Source organism: Procambarus clarkii, chromosome 74 (assembly GCF_040958095.1).
Source record: "Procambarus clarkii isolate CNS0578487 chromosome 74, FALCON_Pclarkii_2.0, whole genome shotgun sequence".
In the NCBI taxonomy this organism is placed as follows: Eukaryota; Metazoa; Arthropoda; class Malacostraca; order Decapoda; family Cambaridae; genus Procambarus; species Procambarus clarkii.
This window is the reverse complement of record NC_091223.1, coordinates 17,537,004-17,550,002: the sequence shown is the minus strand read 5'-3', so window position 1 is coordinate 17,550,002 and position 12,999 is coordinate 17,537,004. Positions and strand designations below refer to the sequence as shown.

The following is a 12,999-nucleotide window of genomic DNA, read 5'->3' as shown; positions in this document are numbered from 1 at the left end:
AGGAAGGGCGGAGAGACGAAGGGAAGGGCGAAGGGAAGGGCAGAGAAAACAAGAGAGTCAAGACAGCTCTTTCAGCGTGAACACGACTGGTGGAGGGGTCGAGGTAGTGGGAGGGAGGGAGGGGGGGGGGTAGTAGGGGGGGGTGGGGATGGTAGGTAAGGAGGGTGAAGGGGATCACCTGCCAAACTACCATCATAACACCAATAATTATCACCGCCAGCAGGAGGAGGGGGAGGGGGGGGGGTTAAAAGGTCAAGGTCATCACGCAATTGTGGGAACCAAAACATCACCCCCCCCCCTCCCACCTCCTCCCCTCCCCCCCCCCCCGGACATACTATTACTCAACTCTTTTTTTTTGTTCCTCCGACAATGCGGAAAGAGCTGGCAAGTGGCTGGGCTGCCAGAGGATATCACAGGTAATGTCGACCGACAGGGCGCTGGGTCTTGGCCGCCATATCAACACACACGCCTCTCCCAACATCATCTCCAGATAACCCCAAGATAACCTCAAGCTCTCACACACCACTCGGGCGGTCATGGGGTTGGAGAATCCCCCCCCCCCCCTCACGCAAGCAAACTACTCTAGCCCTACTTATCTTGAGATCGGCTCCACAAACCGATGTGACCAATTGTAAACGTAACACCGCAAACCTGTACATACACTTGTGTTTGTATACACCAGTGTAACACCAACAGGTGTACAACAGTGTAACACCAACAGGTGTACAACAGTGTAACACCAACAGGTGTACAACAGTGTAACACCAACAGGTGTACAACAGTGTAACACCAACAGGTGTACAACAGTGTAACACCAACAGGTGTACAACAGTGTAACACCAACAGGTGTACAACAGTGTAACACCAACAGGTGTACAACAGTGTAACACCAACAGGTGTACAACAGTGTAACACCAACAGGTGTACAACAGTGTAACACAGACCAAGAACCTATTGATAACAACTAACACCAGACACTAAACAACATTCACAAATACACTGTACATAACAACACTGATGGTCGTGTAGACATTTTATCAGTTTATACAAAGACAATTGTAATATCAATAGCCTCACTAACCAGGCGGTCATTCACATACGTCAAACTGCGAGCCGCGGTGTCTAAAATAGTCTGATGGATCACAACACCTGATCACAGGCCCCAGAGGACATTGATCCCAAACCCATCACACGATAGAAATTAAATACTAATCAACTACAAACTATATAAACTATAAAAATTGGGCCTTACCCAATTTCTTATTTTTAAGAAATTGAATTAAAATAAATAAATAAAAATTGAATTAAATTAAAATAATGAATTAAATTTTACCCAATTTTTCTTATTGTTTCTTATTTAAACTATAAAATAAAGAAACTATACAAGACTTGACTTGATACTATACTTGACTATATACTATACTATACAAGTATACTATACTTGACATAATATATTGTTGAATAAATAGGAAAAATAATTGTTTCCTAACTACCACAAGGAGCAATTCGGTGAGGGCTTCGGTGTGTTCAGAATGATGTATTTACCAGTGGAAGTCTCTCCTGAACGCCGCACCTGTATCAACAAAAAAACCAATTAGATAATTATCCTTAATACTGTAAATTGTAACATTTATAAGCATTTTTTTAAACACAACAAGACTTGAGAATAAGAACTAGAAACTTGCATATTTCCTTAATGTTCAAATCCACTGATTTGTAAATCCTAGACTGAGAAATGTCTATTTGTAAAATCCCATGAATCAAAATTACGATTCACATGTCGTTTCACATTTCAAATGATATTTCACGCAAATTTCCACTAGGTCAGATCAGATCATATTCAAACCGAATCAACTTACTTGCATTCAAAGAGAATTATTGAGAGCTCCAATTTCAAGGAAATCAGGGCAAACCCACACTCAAAGCGAATCAAATGCCTCTCATCCCGAGCGTATAACTGAATGCTTGCAATCCCATTCCAATTATTGAATGCTTCCCATTCCAAGTGAATTATTGCACGCTTTGCATTCTGCATGCGTTATCGGCTTATTCATATTCCTAGCACCATTACCCGCTATCCCCCACTGATTTATGCCTGCCCACTGAAACTCAACTTGGAACGCAAACCAAATGTTTGACTGTTACTGGTACTTCAGAACAGCCAGCTCTGCTACGTCAAGCCTGTGACATCCCCACCCTCCACACCAAGCCTGTGACATCCCCGCCCTCCACACCAAGCCTGTGACATCCCCGCCCTCCACACCAAGCCTGTGACATCCCCGCCCTCCACACCAAGCCTGTGACATCCCCGCCCTCCACACCAAGCCTGTGACATCCCCGCCCTCCACACCAAGCCTGTGACATCCCCACCCTCCACACCAAGCCTGTGACATCCCCGCCCTCCACACCAAGCCTGCTCCACCTCCCCCACACCAAGCCTGCTCCACCTCCCCCACACCAAGCCTGCTCCACCTCCCCCACACACCAAGCCTGCTCCACCTCCCCCACACCAAGCCTGCTCCACTCCCCCACACCAAGCCAGTGTCACGTGCTGACAATCTCCAGATCAATGCCACAAATGACAGATCCCTTACGAAAGCAAGAAACAAACACCTTACTGGCCCCAATATACATTAATAACAACAAGTACATTCGTGTACATATTAGTATTTCTACTCATGAACCATGAAGCCGCATGGGCCGCATGTTGGCGCACCGCCACAACCATGAAGGCTGAGCCTGCAGGTCCAACAGCCTGGTTGAACAACAGGGTGACCTAGTCGGAGATCGGGCCGCGGAGCCGTTGATCCCCGGAAGCTGCACAAGATAGCCACAAGGCATGTGCTAAGCGCAGGGAGGTCAACTTTATCTGAAACATGGGCACGTACACAATCATTTAACCAGAGGCTGATTGTGCTTGAGAGAATACCTGCTTGATGCGGTTCTGGGAGTTCTTCTACTCCCCAAGCCCGGCCCGAGGCCAGGCTTGACTTGTGAGAGTTTGGTCCACCAGGCCAATACCATATCAATGATAATACCTTTCAAGGCACTAGAGCTCTCTAGGTTAAAATATTGTTGCACAATAACAGTCCCATTTACAGCTGGTGAGATTGCTAACCTAGAGAGCGTACAAACATCTTTTACAACATGAATCCACTCAATAAAATACAAAAATTATTGGGACCACTCCCAACAAAAAATCTAATCTGTATTCTCTACGAAGCAGGCAAGATACATACTAATTTGCACCTGGAAGATATTAAAGGGACTGGTTCCAACTCCACACATGGGAGACAGTATTATAGTCTTCACTGTAGGAATGCGGTAGTTCATTACTCTCTCATCATTCACTTCATTCATAAAATCCCCCTGTGTGGCCCCTCAATATTTTCTCCGTGAATATATCGTGTGGTTGTGGTTTCAGTGCTACCTTGAGGTGCTTCCGGGGCTTAGCGTCCCCGCGGCCCGGTCGTCGACCAGGCCTCCATGCCCTGCTATTTCAGCGTATCGTTGCTATTCACTTCCATAACTGTGGTCCTTCACTGCAGACATGCACTGCAATACAACCAATACCCGAGGCTAAGTTCACCTTCTTGATCTTGATAGGTTATCTTGATAGGATTTCGGGGCTTTAGTGTCCCCGCGGCCCGGTCCTCGACCAGGCCTCCACCCCCAGGAAGCAGCCCGTGACAGCTGACTAACACCCAGGTACCTATTTTACTGCTAGGTAACAGGGGCATAGGGTGAAAGAAACTCTGCCCATTGTTTCTCGCCGGCGCCCGGGATCGAACCCAGGACCACAGGATCACAAGTCCAGCGTGCTGTCCGCTCGGCCGACCGGCTCCCTTCACTGCAACAGTGTTATCAACTTGGTCAGTCACACCACGCACGGCGCCTGCACGTGAGACCGCGAGGAGCAGCACCAGCTGCTGCCTCTAAAGAGGTTGGTTGCCCACGAGGCCTGGTCACAGACCGGACATTGATCCCAGGAACCAACACCAGATAGATGTGACCAATTTTATATTTCCGCTCGCCATTTTTCACGGCAAACGTCTACAGAATGACTTGGCCTGTATCTCTCTGGTCAATTCTCAGTGTCACGTAGAAAAAAAGAGAGTCGGTGTCTACCACTTCTCTGAATCATTATCGGTATGTCTGTCTGTCTCTCTGGCTCGCAAAAATGTATGTATGTATATATGCACCAGCCAGCCTCTATTATGTATTCATCAAGTGTGTGTCCGGATACTGTCCTGAGCGGCCACATCCTCACATACTAATGTCCTACACACCACCACCTGCCCAAGCTCCTCTACACCCACTTCAAAACAACTCACCGCAGTACTACGCCCTTCCTCTACATCTAATCCAGGTTATACCTGGGATATATCTACAGTATACCTGCAGTGGGTTCAAGAGTGATTTTACTCTGACTATCCTGGGAGACGTAGTGGGTATGTGGGCCGCTCCAAGCAACAGTCTTAAGACCAAATTATTACCAGTCAGTTCTGATCTCAAGCCGAGCTTAGGGAGTATAAGTACTCCCAGAACCCACTCCAGGTACATGCCCCGCTCCTGTGCCAGGTAAGTTACGGGCTCACCATAGCCCGTGCTACTTGGAACTTTTCGTTCCCAGTAGCGAATCTTAAAACAACAACCACCATTTGGTTCAGAGGTCACGACCTCTCCGCAGGGTGCAGTCGCACCTCCACAGATCTCCAGTATCAGCTCTTGATACTGTTAATGGCTCAAAAGGGCCACCATTTACGGGCTATTCATGCCCGTGCTACCTTTTGGGTGGCTTAATCTTCATCAATTCATGGAGAGAACACCTAGAGCATGGAAGCTGGACACGCAGATACCTGCTTGAAGGGGTTCTGGGAGTTCTTCTACTCCCCAAGCCCGGTCCCGAGGCCAGGCTTGACTTGTGAGAGTATGGTCCACCAGGCTGTTGCTTGGAGCGGCCCGCAGGCCCACATATACCTGGTTGATGAGGTTCTGGAAGTTCTACTCCCCAAGCCCGGCCCGAGGCCAGGCTTGACTTGTGAGAAGATGACCCACAAGGATGCCAGATGAGATTACTTCAGTGAAAGATCCCTTCTTTAATGTTAGTTAATAGCAGGAAGCAATTGGAGTGATATTAGAGGTTACCGTTAATAATAGTTTTAAAACCAGATAGAGCATGAAATGAGCAAATCGAGTGTCGCTGCATTAGACGACCGAGAGTTGGTAAACCCACAGGGCCCAGGAGCTGAGGCTCAGTGCTGTAAACTCCTTGCTAGATAACATGCGCATACTCTCGGTCCAGCAGGCACAAATTAGGTGAGTATACCTAGAGTATACCAGGAGTGGCTTTTGGTTGTTCAAATCCTCAAGTCCTGCCTGACGCCAGACTTGTCTTCGCGACAACTTGATCCAGCAAGCTGTTGCTTGGAGCAGACCGCAGGCCCACTAGCTTTAACACGCAAACCTGTTCAGAGAAGGCTAATGAGCCTTTGTGAAAAACTTACAAGTGACACATTAAGAATGGAAAGGACAAGAAGATCGTCTCCTTAAATAATCACGAGACCTTAGAAACAAAGAGACTTCTAAATTATAAACTTTAGACTCAAGTGCGTGGTAACAAGGATGTGAAAATAGTAGAGAGAGGTTACGGTCAGGAAGGAAGGAAATTATCAGGGGGAAAGCGCCAAGCCATTACGACTATATAGCACTGGGAACGGGTCAGGATAAGGATTTGGGATGGGACGAGGGGGAAGGAATGGTGCCCAACCACTTGGACGGATGGAGATTGAACGCCGACCTGTAGGAAGCGAGACCGTCGCTCTACCGTCCACCCCAAGTGCTTGGGTTGGGCCTTAAAGTGAGGAAGAAGGGGGGGGGGTCACATGAAGCCTCCCTCGCTGGGTTCATGCATTCATATCAATGACTAATGCAGATTTATTATCAGAATACAGAGATAGTGCAGTAAAGAGGTGTAGGAATGCTAGCATGAAATGGCTACTCAACTTCAACCCAGACAAATGTAAGGTAATATGAATTGAGGAAGGAGCAAGACTGGTCCATTAAAGAACATGAAATGAAAGGGAAACATTTCACCGAAACCTCGAATGAGGAGCCAAAAGTTAAGGCAGACACCTAGCACTAGAGGCTCACATAAAAACAGCAACAGTAGCAATTTCACGCTGCATGCGTGAAATTGGCCAATTGAAAATTAAGTCAAATCATAAGAATAGCATTTAGAAGTCTGTGGAAGGAGCCCCTGGCAGTCAGCTTCCTTGCGTACTTTTTAAAAGCCATGGGTCAATGTCCCCTCTTTTGAGAGGGGTAAATTTGTCGGCTTCCTAGAATTTAGGATTATTGAAGGCCATGGACTTGTATCTGATTTGTGTTGCCCCAAGGTAATGCTTACCTGTTTATGGGGTTCTGGGAGTTGTTCTACTCCCTAAGTCCGGCCCGAAGCCAGGCTTGACTTGTGAGAGTTTGGTCCAACAGGCCAAGCTTGCGGGCCGCTTGGAGCAGCTCCTGTAAACAGCCCTCCACCACATCACTGCCTAATGCATTCCATCTGTTAACTACTCTGACACTGAAAAGGTTAGTCTCTGTGGCTCATCTGGGTACTCAGTTTCCACCTGTGTCCCTTTGTTATGTTCCGCCCGTGCTGAAGTTTTGTCTTTGTCCACCCTGTCAATTCCCCTGAGAATTTTGTAGGTGGTTATCATTTCTCCCCTTACTCTTCTGTCTTTCAGGAACGCGAGTTTTAGCTCCTTTAATCTTTCCTTGTAGCTCATACTTGTCAGTTCCGGGACGAGCCTGGTGGCATACCGCTGAATCTTCTCTGACTTTGTCTTGTGTTTAACTAGGTATGGACTCCAGGCTGGAGCTGCATATTCCAGGATTGGTCTTACAGAAGTGGTATACAGGGTCCTGAACGATTCCTTACACAAGTTTCTAAAGGCAGTTCTTATGCTGGCCAGTCTAGCATATGCCGCTGATGATATCCTATTAATGTGGGCCTCTGGGGACAGGTTCGGTGTGATATCAACCCCCAGATCTTTCTCTCTATTTGACTCTAAGATTTCACCTCCCAGATGGTACCTTGTGTTCAGCCTTTTGCTCCCTTCGCCTAATTTCTTTACTCTGCACTTTCCTGAGTTGAACATTAGTAGCCATTTTCTAGATCATTCCTTCAGCCTGTCCAGGTCGTCCTGTAGTCTCTGTCTATCATCATCTGTCTTGATTCTTCTCATAATTTGTGTGTGTGTGTGTGTGTGTGTGTGTGTGTGTGTGTGTGTGTGTGTGTGTGTGTGTGTGTGTGTGTGTGTGTGTGTGTTTACTATTTGTGTCTGCAGAGTCGAGCTATTAGCTCTTGGACCTCGCCTTTCTAACCAATTTATTTTATTTTATAAAATGTTAAAACATTGTATATAAACCTGAGTTACCATCAATCTTCTGATTATCAGAATGGAGAAACTGGAACTTCTTTGACAATTAGAAAAAACAATGACATTATAACTTTAATAAGAAAAGATATACTTAATAAGAATATACTTAACGATATGTTGGCTATCCATCAAGCTATAAAAGTAGAGCAATCACCGAAAACCAAGTTCTTAACCCATTAAGCTGTGAACAACTACAAATGTAGAGGAGTCATTAGAACACAACAAAAACAAATAAAGAACTCGATCCCCGCAAACACATCTGGATATGACCACACAGGAATCAGAAACCTGTACACCAGTTGATTGACAGCTGAGAGGCAGGACCAAAGAGCCAAGGTTCAACCCCCGCAAGCACAAGTAGGTGAGCACACACACCCACCCACCCACCCACCCACACACACACACACCCACACACACACACACACCCACACCCACACACACACCCACACCCACACACCCACACCCACACACACACACACACACCCACACCCACACACACACACACACACACACACACCCACACCCACACACCCACACCCACACCCACACACACACACACACCCACACCCACACACACACACACACACACACACACACACACACCCACACCCACACACCCACACCCACACACACACACACACCCACACACACATACACACACACACGTGGTGCCGAATGCTAGAGTTTCATCCGGCTAGTGTAGTGTGGTCCAGCATCATATCCTTGCTCAGTCTCTGACGTCTGCCTCCCCCCTTCCCCCCTCCCCCATACCAGACCCCCCCCCCCTCCCCATATCCCCTCTCCCCTAACCAGCTTTATCAAACGAGCGCCGCACTGCCGTTATCACTAGCTGAGTAATATTACCTTCCCTCGACCCCCGCCCCCTGGAGAGCCCCCCCCCCCCCAGGTGGTGGCAGTAGGGGGGGAGAGGGGGGACGAACCCGAGATGAGAAGCACCACGTGGCTTTTGTTTACCTCATCAGTCACGTGACCTACTCCTGCAACCTGTTGCCACATTTGTAATTTCCTTTCATGTTATTTTCTATCGTGGGATACTTGGAGCACACACACCTGAGCGCTACACCTGCTGACTAATTCGCCTCACAACTCGGCCACTTTCGCCATGGCCGTCGCGCACGGAAGCGCCTGAGAACTGTGCCTTAGATGAAGGGGCGTTAAGGGTGGTTCTTGCCAGTGGACAATTAGCAAGAGAATCATCAATAAATAGAGCGAGGTGCGCGGCGGCGGCATCTTTGATAGCTCAGGTAATGCCAGGCAAGGCAGGTACGTCCCTCTTGCCCGCACCACCACCACCGTCCGGTTACGCTCTGTTTCACACGCTTTCGCTCACCCCCCCCCCCCTCTCCCAGCCTGCAGATTTCCTCCCTTCCCTTCCCTCCCTTCCCTTCCCTTCAGCCCTCCGCGCTGAACATTGACATGAACATTCACATGAACATTGCTAACGCCAACACACTTCTAACGAGACAAGAGTGTGTGTGCATGTGAGGAAGAAACACAGACGAGGAAGAAACATAGAAAGGGGGGGGAAGGTGGGGCAGCAAAGGGAGGGGGGGGGGTGAAGTTAATTGTAAGTGACTCCTTGTCCTCCTTGACTGCCCTCAGCTCCCCGAGGCATAACTGTGACGTGCTTGTGTCTCAAGCTAGACACAGATCATGAAGTAATCAATGATGGAGTCAGAGTTGGTCTCCTGTGGAATCCTTCCCATATTGGTCTCTGAATGCATGAACTGAATGATACCTGGTTGATGGGTATGAGTTTCTTTCACCCTATGCCCCTGGTACCTAGCAGTAAAATAGGTACCTGGGTGTTAGTCAGCTGTCCTGGGGGTGGAGGCCTGGTCGAGGACCGGGCCGCGGGGACACTAAAGCCCAGAAATCATCTCAAGATAACCTCAAGATAGCCATTAGGTTGTATGCTGACGTCATATACTTCTAACGTGAACAGCATGATTGATTCTCAAGCAGACAACAAGATCCTTGTTGTCTTTACTATTTGACTCTTTTATAATATATATATACTGTATATATTTTACTATTTGTACTATATGTATATACATGTGTGTTCAAACCTTGTGTACAGGTACTTATCGTGTGGTAGAGGGAGGTACTCCCACTGATAGGTACTCCCACTCAACTACTTCAGCTTCTGCTAAGAGGAGTCAGCCACAGCCCCGCTCCTGTGCCAGGTAAGTCCACTACGGGCTCACCATAGCCCGTGCTACTTGCCCCGCTCCTGTGCCAGTAAGTCCACTACGGGCTCACCATAGCCCGTGCTACTTGCCCCGCTCCTGTGCCAGGTAAGTCCACTACGGGCTCACCATAGCCCGTGCTACTTGCCCCGCTCCTGTGCCAGGTAAGTCCACTACGGGCTCTCCATAGCCCGTGCTACTTGCCCCGCTCCTGTGCCAGGTAAGTCCACTACGGGCTCACCATAGCCCGTGCTACTTGCCCCGCTCCTGTGCCAGGTAAGTCCACTACGGGCTCACCATAGCCCGTGCTACTTGCCCCGCTCCTGTGCCAGGTAAGTCCACTACGGGCTCACCATAGCCCTGTGCTACTTGCCCCGCTCCTGTGCCAGGTAAGTCCACTACGGGCTCACCATAGCCCTGTGCTACTTGCCCCGCTCCTGTGCCAGGTAAGTCCACTACGGGCTCACCATAGCCCGTGCTACTTGCCCCGCTCCTGTGCCAGGTAAGTCCACTACGGGCTCACCAGAGCCCGTGCTATTCGGAAAGTTTTGTTCACAGCAGTTGAATCTTAACAACAACAGGAGTGAGCAGTCGTCTGTTCCTGTACCCACCAGCGTCACCTTGCTTACATTGAATGTTGTTCCGAGTGTCAATGTTCCGGCAGATGTCTTGGACCACACCTGCTTGACCAAGAAGACTGTTGGACGCTACTGATCGCAGCCTGATATATGAACCACAGCCCGGTTGATCATGTACCTTTTAAAGGTACTGATCAAGTTTTCTGTTGAACACCGAAAGAGATCCGCTAGTCATGCCCTCTCACGTGTAGACGGTCCCTGATGTTTATATAAAATACCTGAACTGAGCTCAGTCGATTAAGGCAGTGTCTGGGATGCTCCCGGGCGCAGGTTCGAATCCTCGTCACGGCCCTTGTGGATTTGTTCATTTGATGCATCACGTTAGTGTGATCTCTGTGTAATGAGTTATAAAATACCTGCTTGATGGGGTTCTGGGAGATCTTCTATGCCCCAAGCCCGGCCCGAGGCCAGGCTAGACTTGTGAGAGCTTGATACAACAGGCTGTTACTTGGAGCGGCCCGCAGGCCCACATACCCACCACAGCCCGGTTGGTCCGGCACTTTATCCTGGGCCTGGATTCATGAACTCGTCCATTTTCGATCCCCGTACATCTTATCTCATCACGGCCGTTGGTTACAACAATAACAACCCCGGAGTGTGAACTTTCCATGCTCGTAAAGTGTTTAATAAGTGTAAACAAAGCCGCCTTAAATGAGGAACGATGTAGAGGTTTGTCAAATGGTTGTGTAGGGTCCAAACACCGCAGCCACGACAATCTGGCTGACCACCCCTCCACTACCAGGGATCCTTAAATCAGACAAAAATAAAATACTTTTAACCCCAACCAATCCTCGCAACTGTATAATCAACCCATTAATGGCACAGCCACTAACACCTCCACTGTAACCCCCAGCACAACGATAGCTGCTGACGTCACCAGCTCCACCACCGTCATCCAAGGTCACTTGGTCCCGTTGCAAGCATTAAGGAACCTTGGAAGGAAATAGAGACCACCAAGACAACACATCCACACCCGTGATATTTACCCAGCCCTCTCAGCCCAGCTCAAACACTGGCTCTCGCCAGCCCCACCACTACTTACCAATCACTGAATGAAATATCATTCCTGCACGGTTCCGGACGGTGAGTAATAGTGCAGAATCTGGCGCGCAGAAACTAGTTAGCAACGAGAGGAGTGGTAGGACAGGGAGGGTCTAGAAGGAGAGGAGGGGGACCAGAAGGGGAGGATAAGGGCAGGGAGAACGAGAGCAAGGAAGGATAAGGAGAGACAGGGAGGGTCTAGAAGGAGAGGAGGGGGGCCAGATGGGGAGGATAAGGACAGGGAGAATGAGAGCAAGGAAGGATAAGGAGACAGGGAGGGAGGGGGGGGTGGGAGAACCCTTGGCAAGCTATAGCAGTGAGGTGAGAATCAACGAACTCCGCTGGGGAATCCCCCCGAATGGACAACAACTCTCTCAGCCAAGGTTTGTTTACATTGCTGCCAGGATACACGTGGGGTCCCAGCCAGCTGGGGCCCAGGGGTAGGGGGCCGCCGAGGGAGGGTAATCAGCTGATCCAGGTGCACGGGGGCAACAGGTGAGGAGGGCATGCCCACTAGTAACCTAACACCGGCGCGCGACTGGACTTGAGCCTCAAGAACGCAAGGAAACACTTCAATGTAAGAAAATCAAATGGAATGAATCTGAGAGGGAAGATATAGATTAACTCCATTCATAGTTGAAGAACATTTACATAGTTAAATCAAACAAGTCAAGTAGAAGAATCAAATGATAAAGCAGAGAACAGGAGCTGAAGTTCGGCCTCGTGTAAGCGTTCTAGGCAAGTTACCGCACCCATAAACTTATTTTCTACGCCAGAAGAGGTCATACATTTATACAATGCTGGCCATACATTTTCTTCTATCCTGCATGGACTGAGAGATCTGTGCTCTTTCATACAGTGTAGTGGGTTAATGAGCACGCAACCATAGGTGAGTGAAGAGCTTTCACAATCCTAACCTACACACACACACACACACACACACACACACACACACACACCTACCTTTGCCATCAATCGCAAACAGACAGAACTTGAGATCCGTTGCAGTAACCGTTGCTAAGACCACTCTCCCTCCCTCCCTCCCTCTCACTCACTCTACTAGGCATTCTGCTTTTTATATTACACCCAAAAGAAAAACTAGAGTGCAAGCCTTGTCTGAGGTAACCAAACTCATGGTCACAGTATAGTATGCATGTGTAGAGAAATGTTGCAGTCTCAATATCCCAGTTGCAGAGGTGGTGGCTTAAAGCAGAGCTAAGGAAGTAGCGGCTAAAGTTGACGTAAGGAATCTCTCTAAGTTGTGCTCAAACTTGGGGGAAACTTCGTACCAGGCCGGAGCCGTAGTGTAAGCGCGCACAAGTTCCCGCCAAAACTTCCAGCTGTGTGAAGGGGGTGTGGACGGGGTTAATGGCTCACAGTGAGCGAAATACTCAATGATGGAGGAATTTTCCTCTTGATGCCACGAGAACAACTCCTCTACCCGAAGACCACTCACCATACTGCGTCACTGTTGCTGCTTTGTGGTGACGGGTGATAGTGACGAAGGTGGTGATAACAAGGGTGACGATGATAGGCTTGTGAGGGTGACGTGGTGGTCAGAGCGAGGTGCTGCTGGGTCACGTGCCCATAGAAAGATTCACCTCCACACCTCACATTGAAGCCCCGCTCCTGTGCCAGGGAAGTCCACTACGGGCTCACCATAGCCCG

At 48.8% G+C, this 12,999-nt stretch overlaps 1 protein-coding gene across 27 annotated transcripts in view; it reads right to left on the bottom strand.

Moving 5' to 3' along the window:
• osa (trithorax group protein osa) overlaps window positions 1-12,999 on the bottom strand; it is a 427,150-nt gene that overhangs the window by 137,504 nt on the left and 276,647 nt on the right. For 6 of the 27 annotated variants that reach the window (XM_069313023.1, XM_069313028.1, XM_069313030.1 and 3 more), the window contains one exon: window positions 1,546-1,573. The exons of 20 other annotated variants lie outside the window; for them this stretch is intronic. The gene's annotated coding sequence lies outside the window, so the exon portion shown is untranslated. Of the gene's footprint in view, window positions 1-1,493; window positions 1,574-12,999 lie in introns of those variants that run through there. One more of the 27 variants, XM_069313042.1, reaches the window with a different exon arrangement.